The sequence below is a fragment of the Dromiciops gliroides genome, chromosome 2 (genome assembly GCF_019393635.1).
Source record: "Dromiciops gliroides isolate mDroGli1 chromosome 2, mDroGli1.pri, whole genome shotgun sequence".
Classification (NCBI taxonomy): Eukaryota; Metazoa; Chordata; class Mammalia; order Microbiotheria; family Microbiotheriidae; genus Dromiciops; species Dromiciops gliroides.
This window is the reverse complement of record NC_057862.1, coordinates 594,217,550-594,235,619: the sequence shown is the minus strand read 5'-3', so window position 1 is coordinate 594,235,619 and position 18,070 is coordinate 594,217,550. Positions and strand designations below refer to the sequence as shown.

Sequence of the window (18,070 nt, the reverse complement as noted above, 5' to 3'; positions counted from 1 at the left end):
CAACATATTTTTCCATCCTTATCTTATACTGCTAGCTCCTCTGGAGGCATTCCTTGACAAAAGCAAAACTGCACTACAGGCCTTTTCCCAGTTCACCTTAATGCCTGCTGGGTCATTCTTCCTTGCATCTCTCTGCAGCTCATCCTTTTGCCCAGAACATGATCCTTCCTTAACTCTGCCCCTTGAAAGCCATATATTTTTTCAAGGCCCAGCTCATCATTCCCTTTTTGGAGACTTCCCTTAGTATTCCTCCATTTGAAAGTGATCCTGCCCTCTCTTAAATTTTCCTGGAACAATATGTCTCCAATATCTCCTTTGCCACTGTTTTATTATTTGGTTGTATTTTGCTTATTTATCCCCCATAGTGAATGATAAGATCCTTGAGGTCAGGGAATATTGTCTTTCATTTTTGTTATCTTCAGTGCCTTGCTCAGATCAGATACCTAAATGTCCATGACAAGAATCAGCATCATCTTGGAAATGCAGCTTAGAAACTCATCAGAAAGCTGACAAACAGTAAACAAGGATGATTGGAAAACTGAACAAAACTCAAAAATCTTGTATTGTTTGCTCAGTGAAGAAAAGTGATATCCATATCCTGTCTTATGAGCATGTGCCAAGTGGCTTGGGTGTTACAAAAGAAAGCAGTTCTGTTTCATTGAACTAACATTTAATATGTACTATGTTGATTGATTTAGACATGAGTCCTTGCCCTTAGGAAATTTATAATTTGGGTACAAAGCAACAACTTACAGAAGAGTATCAAATAATTAAGAAATAGTATTCCATTGTGTACATAATTGTCAACAGCATTTTGGAACTGAGCATTTTTGCCCTGTTCTCCATGGTTACCTCATCCCTGGTCAGTGCTGTGCAGGCATAACTGAAACCAATCCATACTACTTTGTGTCTTCTGGTCTGTGATACTATCCTGCTATCAGTAGTGGCAGAGGTAAATATATTCCAGTACCTCACTGGTTGCTAAGCCATGTGTATGTAATAGGCCTTATGGGCAGTGTTCCCTGCCCATCTACTTTGCTTTGTCAGGGCTTTAAACAAATCAATTGAGGTATAAGGTATGAGACCTGGAGATAACTATAATCATACTACTACAGCTACTACTACTAATGTGCTTTCTGTACATTATATCCTTCACAATGATCTGTAAACCATGTTTGACAGATGAGGAAACAGAAACTCAGAGAGGTGATGGTGAAGGGATTTGGCTATGAATACAGAGCTAATAAGTGGCAAAGGTGAGATTACAATCTAGTTTTCTCAATTCTAAGTCCAGCACTCTATTCTCTGGGAACAGCTACTTCTCTGTTATATGATAAATGTATTAGAGATGTAAAACATGGTGCTATGTGACTTCTAATGAAAGAATGTTGTTGACAAGTGGATATTGTTTCCTCCTTGCCAGAGAAGAAAAACTTATTAAAAGCACCAGGTAGACACAGAAAGAATGATGGATATGCCGAGACTCCCTGCTTGATTTAAAGCTTAAATCCCATAAAATCACTAATGGCCAAAATGGAAATTTCTGTGGCTGATTGATTCATTTGTCCAGAAAGAAAAGGAAACATTGAGCCCAAGATCAATAGTTTTGGTATTGAGGGATCTGAACTTCCATTGTGTCAAGACTGTATATGATTAAGAATAAAAAGTAGTGTGGCTAGAATGTTGAGTCCTTTAGTGATCTGAATGAGCACTTGCTAATCTGTTTGATAAATATATTAACTTTATATATAAAATATACAAAATCTTCTAATTTCCATGTGTCATTTGTTTAAAATCTACATTTATTTGGTTGCTACAACACAAACCTAATGATTTCTCAATCATTTGTGGGGTCTTTTGTGCTAGTTAAGGGCACCAGAAATTAGATTATAAAGCTAAATTGATAAATAATTTAAAACAAAATATTCTTATGAGTGGTTTCAGAGCTAGTAACTATATACTAACAACTAAGCTGTGAAAGAGAGAGAGAAAAGAAAGAACAAAAGGAAAGGAAAGAAAAGAAAAACAGATAATCAGCCCTCCTTTCAAGGAGCTCACTTAGGGGAAACAACTATACAAACAAGGCAGCTAGATGGCTCAATGGTAGAGCACTGGATCTGGAGTTTAGAAGATCTGAGTTCAAATCCAGCCTCAAATATTTATTAGCTGTGTGACCCTGGGCAAGTCACTTAACTTCTATTTGCCTTAATCTAATGGAAAAGGAAATGGTAAACCACACTAGCATATTTGCCAAGAAAACCCTATGGACACTATGGTCCTTGGGGTCACAAAGAGTTGGACACAATTGAACAACAAATCTCTAAAATATTATTTTTGGGGGTGACTAGGTTGCACAGTAGATATGCTGCCAGATCTAGAGTCAGAAAGATCCCACTTCCTGTGTTCAAATATGACCTCAGACACTTAGTAATTGTGTGACCCTGGGCAAGTCACTTAACCCTGTTTGCCTCAGTTCTTCATCCGTTGAAATGAACTAGAGAAGAAAATGGCAAACCACTCCAGTACCTTTGCCAAGAAAATCCCAAATGGGGAGATACAACTGAAAAAAGACTAAACAACAACAGAGGGAAGGCACTAAGAGGAATCAGGAAAGGCTTCTTGCAGAAGGTGGGATTTTTTTGTTGTTTGTCCTTCATTCTTTTTTTTTTTTTTTTTTGGTGAGGCAATTGGGGTTAAGTGACTTGCCCAGGGTCACACAGCTAGTAAGTGTCTGAGGCCAGATTTGAACTCAGGTCCTCCTAAATCCAGGGCTGGTGCTCTATCCACTGTGCCACTTAGTTGCCACTGTTTGTCCTTCATTCTTGAAGAGGACCATGACATTGGGAGGTGATGTCATGATGCAGTGAAGTGAACTTAAGTAAGGTAGGGCTGTGCAAAGTCACCAGCCTCACTCTATCCTCCAGAGCCATCTGGGTCCAATGGCAAGATATACATCAGGACAACTGGAGATAGCCCTAGATGTAGGTAGGATTTTAGCTGAGACCTGAAGGAAGCCAGGGAAAGCAGGAGGTGGAAATGAGACAGATGCTTTAAAATAACTTAAATAAAGCCTGAACTGCCTCACTCACATTGGAAAGAGACTAGGCAGGATACGAATAATAATAATGATTATGATGTTGTGTGTTACCTCTCAATTTTTGCTGACCCTCTAGTCAAGAGGACATGAGTTCAAATCTTACCTCCATACACTTACTAGCTGTGTGACCCCAGGCAAATCACTTAATCCCAATTGCCTTAAATATCCAGGGCCATCTCCAGTCATCCTGATGTATATCTTGCCACTGAACCCAGATGGCTCTGGAGGAGAAAGTGAGGCTGATGACCTTGCACAGCCCTCCCTCACTTAAATTCAATTTGGTGCAAGTCATGACATCACCCTAACATCATGGTCTTCTTCCAGAATGAAGGACTAACAACTATACTCTCTTTAGAATTCTCAACTCTTGGTGCAAATGCTGCTATCAACTGCCTGCCCCAAGGACAGTGCTCTTGAAGCAGGTGATAACTCCAGATCTTTGAAGTGAGCCTGTCCCCCTCACTGAGCACATGATTAATGTTACTGGAAGCATTATAACTAAATTTGAACCTTACTACGGTAGTATAATAATAGCATAAATGACTGTAATTTTTATTTGCTCTGTTATCAATATTATAACATGGCATTTTCTCATAAAAATCTGGAGTGAACAGAGTGTGACCATAGTAGGCCACATGTTCAGAGAGAAGCTAAGACAGCTCCCTCAACTGGAGATAACCTGAGTTCAGAAACAGATCTAGACCTATCCGTAGAATCAGATCAGCAGAAACTGCTTCCCCTGTAGGATAGTATAGAACATACCCACAGAGGAGAAGCAGTGTAGCTTAGAAAATACACTCTGTTTAGCCCAAAAGATTTGAGTTCATGGAAGAAAATTATCCCTGGATTTGATCAAAATCCAAAGTCAAAATTTCACAGTTAAGGTCTATATTTAATACATATCAACCCACCTGGGCTGATATCACTTGTCTTATGGAAATTATACTATCCCCAGTGAGATTTTAGATAGTGTCACAGCAGGAAATTCCTTAGTAGCCTTAGGCCAAGCTATAACAGAATGGCCTCTCCAGGAACCGAATTGGAATTATAATGACGCACAGCAATTCCAAGAATTAAAAGATGCTAGGGAAACACTACTGAAGGGAATGGAATCTTGTTCTAAAAAATCTGAAAACTGGAAGAAATTCTTAAAAATCACTCAGGAGCCTAATGAACAACATAATAGATTTTATGATAGACTTTGTGAAGCGGCTAGGCAATTTACAAGGCTAGACCCACTAGCTTCCAAGGATTCCTATAATACATTTGTCCACCAATCCTTGCCAGAAATCCACAAATATTTTATAACACAATGTCCAGACTGGAAGATATGACTATAGAAAAGATTAAAGAAGCAGCCACATATATCTTTGAGGCAAATGAGGAAAATAGAGCTAAACAGAGCATTCTGGCACCAGTGCTTTCAGGTCAGACATTTAAAGGTCAGCACAAAACCCCTAAGGTGTGCTATTAATGTGAAAAACAAGGACACTTGTTGAGAGAATGTAGAACTAGGGAAAAAAAAACTTAAGCAGGCAGTGACATGGCATCTTAACACTCAACAAAGACAAGATTTCAAGGACTCCAAATGAACATTTTTGTTTTTTCCTTCTGTTATTATATACACCATCTGTAATATGTATCTTCTGCAGAGGCTTTCCCTCTGTATACATTGTCAAAGTGCAAGTCCGTGAGAAACTGCCCCTCTGGACACAATTTTCCCTTTCTCCCCTTCCTATATTGTTATTAACATATTGTTTGTTAGCATAGGTTATGATATTCTGTTATTTTTTTACTGCTTCATTAAGGAAACACCCTGTGTTTCTTAATGAGGCACAGTGGGGGAATGTAAGGAATTAATTCTGATTTGGAGTTTTTATAACCCCATCTTTGCTTCATCATGGTCATACTGAAAAGATGCAAACTTTAAAAGCCTAAGAGAAGATGGGTGTGTACTTTAAGAGATTATAGAACAAACAACACAAAGAACATTTATTGAGTCAAAGTATCAAAACTAAAGTACCTAAGCCTCATCTGGAGTTCACCCACACCCACATGTGCCTGGCCAAATTATAATGGGGACAGCCCAGGGGGTATATTAAACCAATTGGAGACTCAGCCTGGCTATAGAACCACCCTTCCTGTGGGAGAGGCAGGAGTACTCTGAGAGAGAGACAGGGAAGGAAAGTGGAGAGAGAGAGAGAGAGGAGCTGGTGGTGTCTGATCTTCAGACCTAACCAGGAGACACTGCAAAGCTGATTCTCCTTAGAACTGCAGAGTCCAGGTGATGGTGAGTTTGTGTTGTTGAAGCGACGCTGGCTCATTAAGCCAGCTGAGCTGGAAACAAGTTTAGTGTTTGAATTAGTTTTTGCCAGACCTAAGCTGTTCTGAGTAGCTGAGGAAGTAGAGCTTATTTGAGGTTCCCCTTTCTCATTGTCCCTGGCTTTATTAACTTCGTTTGTGTTGTAAATTTTATTACCATTAATAAAACCTGATTTGTTTGTGAAAAAGAGGCTATTAACCTCCTTTCTTATTAGTCTGGGAGACATAACTGGAAAAGAGGCAGTTTGGAGAAGGGGAAACTCTGGACCTAGAGATCCCCCATTATTTTCTGAGCCCCAATATTATGGTGAGCTGCCCAATTAACTCCCTATACTAAATTTGGCCCTAACACAAGTTCACAAGTTTTTCACCTGGTCATTTGAGATGGGGAGAGAGAGGAGGAAGCTTTTTTCCTTCCTCCCAATAAGGGCAATTTCAACTCCACAGTCTTTCATTGTTAGATTCAAGTACCCCTCAACTATCTGGCTTTGAACTAACTTGCTGTTTTTTTAAGTAGCCTCATGCCTATGACTAATTCTCTTGGGTTAAACAAGGTATTTCTTGTATAGTATCACCTGCTTTCATCAAATGATTGAAAGACCCTATGATCCCGTCAAATTGATTAAGAACTTATTCACACCAAGCTTATTTATTTATTTATTTATTCATTCGTTCATTCATTATTTATTTATATATTTGCGGGGCAATGGGGGTTAAGTGACTTGCCCAGGGTCACACAGCCAGCAAGTGGCAAGTGTCTGAGGCCGGATTTGAACTCTGGTACTCCTGAATCCAGGACCAGTGCTTTATCCACTGTGCCACCTAGCTTCCCCCTAGTTTACTTTTGAATAAATAACTTATTCAATGAAGATCCTTGGGCCTTGTGATTAATTGGGATGGGGGTGGAGTGCTACCATACAATTATGATAGGTATTAATAATAATAATATTTAGCATTTATATAACACTTACTATGTGCCAGGCACTGTGCTAAGCACTTTATAAATATGATCTCATTTGATCTTCACAATAATACTGGGAGGTAGATGCTATTCTTGTCCTCATTTTATAGATAAGGAAACTGAGGCAAACAGGTTAAGTGACTTGCCCAGGGTCACATAGTAAGTAAGTGTCTGAGGCTAGATTTGACCTAAGGTGTTTCTTACTCCAGGCCTAGTTTATTATCTACTGTACCACCTAGTTGCCTATTGTGACTAGCAGCTGTGGGACTTGGGAAAGGCCTGTTGGAGGAGGTATCACTTATGACAACAATAACAACAACAATAACTGACATGCAGCACTTATTATGGGCCAGCCACTGCGCTGAGTCTTAATAGAAACTGGGGCTTCTAAGCATCAAGGGCTAAGAGGGAGTGTAACCCAGGAATAGGATTCAGCCAATGTAAAGGCACAGAGATAAGAAATGGAGCATGTTTTGTGAGAAACACCCAGTATGGCCAGACCACAGAATAGGTAGAGGGGAATAATTAAAAGACTGGAAAAACTGGAAGGGACCAACTTGAGAAGAGTTTTAAATGTCAAGCAAAAGAGTGTCTATTTGATCCCAGAGGTAATTTGGGGCCATAAGAATTTACTGAGTAAGCTATGACCTGCTCAGATCTATGCTTTAAGAAAATCATTTTGGTTGCAATGTGGAGGAGGGACTGGAGCTGGAAGAGATGATGCAGGAAGTCTAAATAGAAATAGTTCAGGAAAGAACTATGTGATAGAAGAGAAAATACACTTAAAGTGTTGCAGAGATAGAATCAACAATATTTGGCAATGGATTGGGTATGTGGGATGAATGAAAGTGAAGAGTCAAGGATGCCACCAAGGTTGCAAGCCTGGGGACTTGGAGCATGGTGCTGTTCTTGACAATATTATGGAAGTTGGTGATGATCAGCAAAGATGGTACAATATAACCCAGATCTTCTCCACTATTACTCTAACAAAGACTTAGAAAGAATACCAGGGTTAATCATGATCAGAAAGTCCAAGGAAAAAAATCACAATAAGTCATCTTTTCAGCCCACATCAGAACAGGGAGACAGCTTGAAATCTGTGGTCACCAGGGACAGGTTTAGCCAAGAAGGTGGATTTTCAATTCAATTCAATAGGCATTTATTAAATGCCTACCATTGAGTGCCAGGAATTGTGCTAAGCACTGGGAATACAAACAAGAGAAAGACAATCCCTATTCTCATGGAGCTTACATTCTAATAAGGGAAGGCAAGACGCGAGAGCTTGGGGGCCAACTGTTCCATGGTGTAGGAACCAATTAGAGCTGCTGATGAAAAATGGATAGTTACCTGAAAAGTTCTAAACCCACCATAAAGAAAAACTTTGCAAGGAGTTTATCACCTCACTTTCTAGCCCTTTGATCAGAGGGGAAAGAGTGGAGAAAGTGCTGAGTTTCTGGGGAAGATTCTGTGGGGGTAAGAAGCAAGTAAAGCTGCTGATGGAAATTGAAGAGCAGATGCAAAGATTTCCAGCCCAGGGACTCAGCTGGGGTTGGTACTAAGGAAACAAAGGGGCCAAGTTGCAGATCCAGCAAGGACAGGCCTGACAATATGTAGGGACCTGGAAAAGGAAACTACTGACAGTTCTGATTCTCTGACCACAGAGCTAGGTCACAGATCTAGTTTGTACTGAGGAGGTGGGTGACCTTTCCCTGGAGGAGGTAGATCTGTGCCTAGCGGCAGTGGACCTACCATTATATGCATGACAGGGCAAGAAACAGTAGTGGGCATCCCTAAATGTATCTTTATTGAATAAAAGTTTTATTGTATTATGATTAGTAAATTATATGTTTAGTATTAATGCTTTGCTACATATTTTACTGAGGTCTTTATTTTCTGATACATGGTCAAATTATGAAAAAGTTACATATACTAGGGAGAAGTATATAAATTCATTTCTATTCCCATTTAGTAATTGCCAAAGATCTACAATTTCTAAGTTTTAAAAAATCCTATTCAAGTGCTTAACTTCTTTCTTATTTATCTATTGGTTAGTTTTGTTTAGGTCTGAAAGACCCACCATGATAATAGTTTTATTATCTATTTCTCTCTTTAATTCAATCAACTTTTCCTACAAGTATTCATATGCTAAGTTATTAGCTTCATATATAAAATATTAATATTGATTCATTATCTATGATTCCTTTTTGTGTAATTTCTCTACTTGTTTATTTTTTTAAGTCTACATTTAGTATAGGCTTATCTGAAATGATTGCTCTCTCTGCTTTTTTTGAGTTCAGTTGAAGCATTCTAGATTTGCTCTGGTCCCTTATTTTAATTCTATGTGAAACTTAGTGTTTCAGTTATGTTTCTTATAAGCAACATATTGTTGAATTCTGCTTTCTAATTCATTCTGCTATCCTACTCCATTTGGTGGGTGAGTTTAGCCCATTCAAACTCATGGTTATGATTATTAATTTCCCTTCATTTTTTTCTCTTAAACTTTTCTTCTTCCACTTTCCTTCTTACAAAAAAGAAAATGATAGAGGAGAGAGTTTACCTGACACCTGTGATCTTAAAAACAAAACCACCTGTTTCTTTTCTGTTTAATCTCTTTTCTTCTCCTTACCCCACTGCTGATCTTAGGTTTTTACTCTTTTTTCCCCTTACTTATAATCTTCCTTTTATGTTACTCCTTCCAACTTTTGAGTTTGTTTGGCTTATGCCTATTCCTTTACCAATCCTGCCACCTCTGATAGACTCCTATGACTTACCTTTGTCTCTGCTCCTTCCTATTTCCCTTTTGAGTTTAATGTTTTTCTATACTGACATTTTTATGTGTGCATATGTGTAATTCTGTTTGACCTGAATTTATCCAATTCAGATAAAAATGAGGTTCATAGGATGTCCATTCCTCCCTTTGGATATCCCTTCCTCCATGACCACATTCTCTTCATTTTAAGCACCTCTATTATGCAATAGTGATTTTTCTTCCTTTCTTCCTCTTTCCCTCCACAGTATAATTCCTGTCCTTCACATTTTTGTTTTCTCCTAAGACTATTTTTTTTCTGTCTTGAGTTTTATTTTCCATTTACATGTAACAGTAGTTTTCAACATTCATTTTCATAAGATTTAGAGTTCAAATTTTTCTTCCTCCCTCCCTCCCTCCCTTTCCTCCCCCCTCCACAAGATCACAGTCAGGTTATATATGTACAATCCACAAGTGTTCCTTTTATCAGTTCTTTCTATAGGGGTGCATAGTAAGCTTCCTCATTAGTTCCTTGGGATTGTCTTGGATCATTGCACTGCTGAGAGTACTTAAGTCATTCACAATTACTCATTGAACAAAACTGCTGTCACTATGCACAATCTCCTCTCAGCTCTGCTCACTTCACTATACATTGATGTTTATAAGTCTTTCAAGGTTTTGGGGGGATCATCCTGTTTGTCATTTCCTGTAGCACAAGTCCATTCCACTACAATCATATAACACAGCTTTTTCCATCATTCCTCAACTGATGGACATTTCCTTGATTCTCAATTCTTAGCCTCCACCAAGAGTTGCTATAAATACTTTTTGTACAATTTTTCTCCCTTTTCTCTTTTTCATGCTTACTATTGTTAACTGTTTCCCTTCCATCCTATTCCCTTCCCCATGATATTTATTCTATTATCCATCTTCTTTCATCCTATCACTCTTTGAAAGGGATTTGCTTCTGTCTGTCCCCTCCCCCACTCTGCCCTTCCTTCTTTTGCCCCTCTCTCTTTATCCCTTTCCCCTCCTATTTTCCTGCAGGGTTATAGAGATTACTCCACCCAATTGAGTGTGTACATTAGTCCCTCCTTGAGCCATTTCTAATGAGATTGAGGTCTTTGAGCCAATTTTGATGAGTGTTAGGCTCATTTACTGCCCAAATTAAATAGATTACTCCACCCAGTTGGGTGTGTCTATTAGTCCCTCCTTGAGGCAGCTCTGATGAGTTTAAGATCTTTGAGCCTTTCCGGATGAGTGTAAAATTCATTTACTGCCCTGCTCCTCTCCCATCTCTTCCCCAACTCCATAAGCCTTTTCCTGTTACTTTCATGTAGGATTTCACTTCTGCCCTTCCCCCTCTCCCAATGAATTCCCTTCACCCCTCAATTTAACCCTAAAGATGTTATCATCTAGCTAAGTGACACAGTGGACAAATCATCCCCCCTGGACCCAGGGGGATCCTAGCCAAAACCTGGCCTCAGACACAAGACAGTCTCCCACTGTACGACCCCAGGTATGTCCCCCAGCTCCAATTTTTTTTTTATGGTTCTCTAGGGTCTTGTATTTGAAAGTCAAATTTGCCATTCAGTTCAGGTCTTTTCATCACAAATATCTGAAAGTCTTCTTTTTCATTGAAGTCCCATTTTTTTCCATTGAAAGATAACGCTGAGTTTTGCTGGATAGGTAATTCTTGGTTGTAATCCCATTTCCTTTGCCCTTTGGAATATCATATTCCATGGCCTCCGGTCCTCTAATGTAGAAGCCGCTAAATCTTGTGCTATCCTGACTGGGGCTCCACAGTACTTGAATTCTTTCTTTTTGGCAGCTTGCAATATTTTCTCCTTGACCTGAGAGCTCTGGAATTTGGCTATAATATTCCTAGGAGTTTTCTTTTTGGGATCTCTTTCTGGAGGTGATTGGTGGATTCTTTCAATTTCTATTTTAGCTTCTTCTTCTAGAATTTCAGGGCAATTTTCCCTGAGAATATCTTGGAAGATGGTGTCTAAGCTCTTTCCTTGATCATGGTTTTCAGGTAGACCAATAATTTTCAAATTATCTCTCCTGGACCTATTTTCCAGGTTGGCAGTTTTTCCCAGAAGATATTTCACATTGCCCTCTATTTTTTTATTCATTTGGATTTGCTTTATTGTGTCTTGGTTTCTCATAAAGTCGCTGGTTTCCATTTGTTCAATCCTAATTCTTAGGCAATTATTTTCATCAGAGAGCTTTTGTACCTCCTTTTCCATTTGACTTTTCAAGCTGTTGACTTTTTTCTCATGTCTTTCCTGCAACACCCTCATTTCTCTTTCCATTTTTTCCTCTACCTCTCTAATTTTGTCTTCAAAGTCCTTTTTGAGCACCTCTATGGCCTGAGACCAATTCATAGTTTTCTTGGAAGCTTTAGATATAGGGTCCCTGATGTTGACATCTTCCTCTGAGGGTGCCCCTTGGTCTTCCTTGTTACTGAAGAAGCTTTCTATGATCCTCACCTTTCTCTGTCAGCTCATCTTGCCTTTCTTTTACTAGACTTTTAGATCCTTAAAGTGGGGCACTGTTTCCAAGCTGCAGAATCCCAAGCTTAAGAAGTCCCAGGTGTATTTAAGGAGAATCAGGTTCTTCCCTCGCCCGGCCTGTTTCCTGGTCCTAGATGACCCCAGACCAACTTGCCAATCAACCAGCTTTGTGTCTTGTTGTTAGCTCCAAGGAGCCTGTGCCCCTCCCCGACCTGGGCCACTTCTACTTGAGCCTACCACCTGGTTCCCAGTAGGGGTGTAAAATCCAAGTTCTGCCTTAGCACCAGCATAGACTCCCCTGCCCAGGGCTCAGCCCACTCACCAGACTGTGAGCTTAGTTCCAGATGACACTGGTGCCTCAGCTGAGGCACCTCAGCTCTGGGGGTCTCCTTCTTTGGTGAGGACTTCCTGAGACTGGATCTATGTCAGGGTGACTGTGGGGTAGGGCTCGACTCCTGTATCAGCACAGCAGCTCCCGCCTTCTGACCTTCCATGGCGTTCTTGGTTAGAAGATGATTTCAGCACATTCTTCTGTGAGTTTTGCTGCTCCGGGCATTTTCCTATGACCTTATTTGGATGTTTTTTGGAGCGCTCGTGTCATGAGTTCAGGAGCTCACTGCCTTTCCTCCGCCATCTTGGCTCCGCTCTCCTAAGACTATTAAAACAGAAGAAAACCATCACCAGACCCTCTGTCATTTTAGTCTTTTTCTATTATCTTTTTTTTTTTTTAGTGAGGCAATTGGGGTTAAGTGACTTGCCCAGGGTCACACAGCTAGTAAGTGTCAAGTGTCTGAGGCCAGATTTGAACTCAGGTACTCCTGACTCCAGGGCCGGTGCTCTATCCACTGCACCACCTAGCTGCCTCTTCTATTATCTTTAATGTTATTAGAATGTGAAGAAGACATTTCTTTGTAAACCCTCCCCTCCCCAATAACATATAAATATTTCATCCTCTTGAAATAAAAGAAATATATGTGCCTTTTTGTGTTTCTCTTGGTGCCAACATTTTCATTTGCAAACATCTATTCAGTTCTGGCCTTTTCATCAGGAATGTTTGAAAATTGGTTATTTATTCTCTTAAAGATTCTTTTTTTCCCCTTCTAGAATTATAATTATAATTTTTGCTGGGCAGTTTATCCTTAGTTGTAAACCTCTATATTTAGCCTTTTGGAATATCATATTCTAAGCTTCCCTCTTTTTTAGAGTGGCAACTGCTAAGTCTTGGGTAATCATTATTTTGACTCATTGATATTTGAACTCTTTCCTTTTAGGTGATTGTAGTATTTTTTCCTTTGGCTTGGAAGCTCTGGATCTTGGCTATGATATTCTTAGGAATTTTCATTTAGGGATTTCTTTTCATAAGTGACCAGTTGAATCTTTTTATTTTTACTTTACCACCTGGTCCTAAGAATTTGGGATAATTTTCATTTATAATTTTCTGGAATATAGTATTCAGATTTTTTTCATAGTTTTCAAATATTCCTATAATTCTTAGAGTATTTCTCCTTGACCTGTTGTCCAGGTTGGTTATTTTTTAAAATTACATTTCTTAAATGTTCTTCTGTTTTTTTTTCCTCTTTCAGCCTTTTGGTTTGTCTTGATGTTTTTTATTTTCTTATTGCATTGTTGTTTTCTGTCCAGTTCATTCTAGTTTTCAAGGTATTAAGTTCTTGAGTGAAGTTTTCTGCTATTGGTTCTAAGGTGTCAATTTTTCTTTTCATTTTTTCCTCCTTAGCTTTTCCATCCTGTATATCTAGTTTTATTTTCTCCAGGTACTTCTACACAAACTCTGTATGCAGGACATCCCCACCCCCACCCTAGGCCCAGGCTTTACCTGGATTTGTTATGGGATCACTATCCACTTCTTAGGAATTAGTGCCTGAGGTCTTTGCTAGGCAAATGGTGAGTTCAAACTCTGTTGGGACTAGAATGGCTTTAGGCTCTGTTTGTTTCAGTTGGGAGTGCTATCCTGCAACCACATGAACTGTTTCAGTGCTACTTTCTCTGGAGCTAGGCTCAGGCAGCTAGCCAAGGGTTTGGAGAAGTCTTGGGCTGGGCTTGGGTGATACTTGGCTTAGGTAAGAAATTCCTAACTGGACCACCCAGAAACCCCCAAAGCTCTTCTGCAGCCCTGGCCTCAGAGAAAGCATGAGTTAGGTTGGGCTTAGGCAGGGAGCACTGGAACTACTCAGAAGGGTCCAGGGTCCTTTTGTGTTCCACTCTCTGAGCATTGTCCTTGATATGCCCCTCTGTAGGACTCTGGTGGTCCCTCTGCAGATACCTGAGTTGGGAGGGGGGATCTAGAGGTAATTCTATTTTTTTTTTAGTAGAGTGGTGCATCTCTAAGTCAAAATGGGGTGTTTGAGGGAAAAATGAGATCTTCCACATTCTATCATGCTGCCATCTTTCCTTAATCTCGCAATACATTATCAGGTGTTAAAATTGGGGAGAGGGTGGAGAAATTTGCATCCTTCTATTCTTTATGTTTCATGCCTTCTTCAATCTTCTCATATACCCCCAGAATTTACAGTTCTTTTATGTGCAGGGAGATCCTTCAGTCAAAGGGGCCTGAACTTATGAAAACAGTGAAGTGAGTAAGACTCTGTGCCCAAAGTGAATACTTAAATGTTATTCAAATTCCATGTTATTTTGAAATCTGGAACTCATTTTTTGGTTCAGTTAACTTTAGCAACAATCAGTAAAGTTAAAATCATTGCTATGCTGGTGCTAGTGCATTTCCATATCTTCTTAATGAAACCCTGAAATTATGCAAACCAAGTAAGATCCTTTGAGAATGTATCAAGAGAATCAGTCTTTGAATAAGGTTAAAATTGTGTGTAAAGAGTTAAAAAAAATATTCAGACCACCATATTTTTGTGTGCTTAGAATCCTATCATTCAGAGTGTATTTCTAAAATATAGCTTCCCCAATTACATGTTAAAACAAGTTTAAACATTTTTGAAAACAAATTTTGGGTTCCAAATTCTATTTCTCCCTCCCTCCCTGCCCCCCCCCTCCTCCCTGAGATGATAAGCAATCCAATAGAGATTATACATGTGCAATCATGTAAAACATTTCCATATTAGTCTTTTTGTACAAGAAAAAAGGAAGGAAGGAAGGGAGAGAGAGAGAGAAAGTGAGAGAGAGAGAGAGAGAGAAAGGAAGAAAGTAAAAATAGCATGTGTTAGTCTGTATTGAGAAAGTATCAGTTCTTTCTCTGGAGGCAGATAGCATGCTTCATCACAAAAGTCCTCTGGGATAGTCTTGGATCATTGTATTGCTGAGAATAGCTGTCATTCACAGTTGATCATTGTACATTACTGTTACTGTGTACAACATTCTCCTGGTTCTGCTCACTTCACTTTGCATCAGTTCATATAAGTCTTTCCAGGTTTTTCTGAAACCATCCTGCTTGCAATTTCTTCTAGCACAATAATATTCTATCACAATCATATACCATAGCTTATTTGGTCATTCCCCTATTGGTTGGCATCCTTTCAATTTCCAATTCTTAGCCACCACAAAAAGAACTGCAATAAATATTTTTATATAAATAAGTACTTTTCCCTTTTTTTTTCCTTTTTGATGTCTTTGGGATATAAACCTAGCAATGGTTTTGCTGGATCAAAGGGTATGCACAGCTTTTGGGTTTGGTTTTTTTTTTTAGCCCATTGGGCATAGTTCCAAATTGCTCTCCAGAATGCTTGGATCAATTCACAATTCCACCAACAGTGCATTAGTATCCCAGTTTTCCCATATCCCCTCCAACATTTATCATTTTCCTTTTCTGTCATATTAGCCAATCTGATAGGTGTGAGGTGGTACCTCAGAGTTTTATTTGCATTTCTCTACTCAATAGTGATCTAGAGCATTTTTTTATTTCTCTGTTTGAAAATTGCCTATCCATATCTTTTGACTATTTATCAATTGGGAAATAACTTGCATTTTTATAAATTTGATTCAGTTCTCTATATGTTTGAGAAATGAGAACTTTTATTGCTGTACAATGTTCCCCTCAGATTTCTACTTTCCTTTTAATTTTGGTTGCATTGGTTTTGTTTGTGAAAAAAATATTAATTTTATATAATCAAAATAATCTATTTTACATTTTGTAATGCTCTATGTTTTTATCCTAAATTCTTCCATTACCCATAGATCTGACAAATAAACTATTCCATGCTCTCCTAATCTGCTTACAGTATCACCTTTGATTTTTTTCTTTTTTTTTCTTTTTTTTTTTTTTTAGTGAGGCAATTGGGGTTAAGTGACTTGCCCAGGGTCACACAGCTAGTAAGTGTCAAGTGTCTGAGGCCAGATTTGAACTCAGGTACTCCTGACTCCAGGGCTGGTGCTCTATCCACTGTGCCACCTAGCTGCCCCACACCTTTGATTTTTAAATCATGTGCTCATTTTGACTGTATCTTGGTATGCAGTGTGAGATGTTGGTCTATACCTAGTTTCTGCCATACTATTTTTCTGTTTTCCCAGTAGTTGTCAAAAACTGAGTTTTTGTTCCAAAGGCTTGGATCTTTGGGTTTATTATATACTAGATTACTATGGTCATTTACTATAATGTAATGTGTACCTAATCTATTCCACTGATCCACCACTCTATTTCTTAGCCAGTACCAGATTGTTTTGATAATTACCACTTTATAACACAATTTGAGATCTGGAATGGCTAGACCACCTTCCTTCACATTTTTCTATTGATTCCCTTGATATTCTTGATGTTTTCTGGTTCTAGATGAATTTTATTATTTTTTTCTAGCTTTATAAAGAAAGTTGTTTTGATAGTTTGATTGGTATGGCACTGAATAAATTAATTAATTTAGGTAGAATTATCATTTTTATTATATTAGCTCAGCTTACACATCAGTAATTATTATTTTTCCAGTTGTTTAGATCTGACTTTATTTGTGTGAAAAGTGTTTTATAATTGTGTTCATATAGTTCCTGTGTTTGTTTTGGCAAGTAGACTCATGTATTTTATGTTGTCTACAGTTATTTAAAATGGAATTTCTCTTCCTATCTCTTGCTGCTGGACTTTGTTGGTAATATATGGAAATGCTGATGAGTTGTGTGGGTTTACTTTGTATCCTGCAACTTTGCTAAAATTGTTAATTATTTCCACTAGCTTTTCTGTTTATTCTTTAGGATTCTCTAAGTATACCACCATATCATCTGCAAAGAGTGATAGTTTTGTTTCCTCCTTGCCTATTCTAATTCCTTCCATTTCTTTTTCTTTTCTTATTGCTATAGCTAACATTTCTAGTATAATATTGAATAATAGGGTTGATAATGGACAGCCTTGCTTCACCCCTGATCTCATTGGGAAGGCTTCTAGTTTATCCCCATTACATATAATGCTTTCTGACAGTTTTGGATAAATATTACTTATCTTTTTAAGGAAAGCTTCTTTTATTCCTGTACTCTCTAGTGTTTTTTTATAGGAATGGATGTTGTATCCTCTGAATGCATTTCTATATACAAGACATATGCTACTCAGAAATGTTTTCTAATGATTAACAAAATGACTATTCTAAGTTTAATAATGAATTACTTTGTAAATCAAGAAGGAAAATATGACTGAGTGAATAATGAGTTGACCTTCTAATCAAGATGACCTGAGTTTAAGTTCCCTGGTTGACAGAAAATAGTCAAGTGATCTATGGCAAGTCATTTTAACTTGTCATTGTCACAGGCAATACCTGAAGACTGTAAGATATAGAATATATACCAATCTGCATCTACTGAAGGAGTTTCCTTGCTAGAACTTCCCTGCACTAATAAAATTATAAGTCTAATGAAGAATTTGTAAAGATTTTGTTTAAAGTATCAAAGTAGAGAAAAGTAGAGTATAAAATAGAGTATAAAATCATAAAGTAGAAAATTAGAATAATAATAGTAATATGTATCTTATGCTTTAAGGTTTGCAAAGCACTTTACAAATATTGGCTCAATTTGTCTTCACATAATCCTGGGAGGTAGGTGCTATTATTGTCCCATATTATAGATATGGAAACTGAGATAGAAATCAAGTGACTTTCCCAGGGTCACACAGCTAATTAGTATCTGAGACTAGATTTGAGCTCAGATTTTCTTGATTTGTTAGCTTTATCCACTGTGCTACCTAGATAGAAGAGACCTTAGAAATTAAGTAGTACAAATTCCTTATTTTACAGATGAGAAAACTTTGACAACATTTGAAAAGTTATTATTTTTAAAGTAAAGTCATACTTATAAATTTTTTGTTGGTGACAATCATTAGTGGGAGTTTTGCCTATGGAATATAATAAAAGTTTATCTTCAAAGGCAGAAGATCACTTTCATTTCATGATGTATAATATTTCTAGAAAAAAATGGAGAATTAACATAGGAAGATTAAATTCATGTTAGCAGCTACCTGTGAAAACTAAAGATGA

At 38.1% G+C, this 18,070-nt stretch overlaps 1 protein-coding gene across 1 annotated transcript in view; it reads left to right on the top strand.

The window, feature by feature from the left end:
* The window catches only part of EML6 (EMAP like 6), a 325,245-nt gene that overhangs the window by 110,504 nt on the left and 196,671 nt on the right, over window positions 1-18,070 (top strand).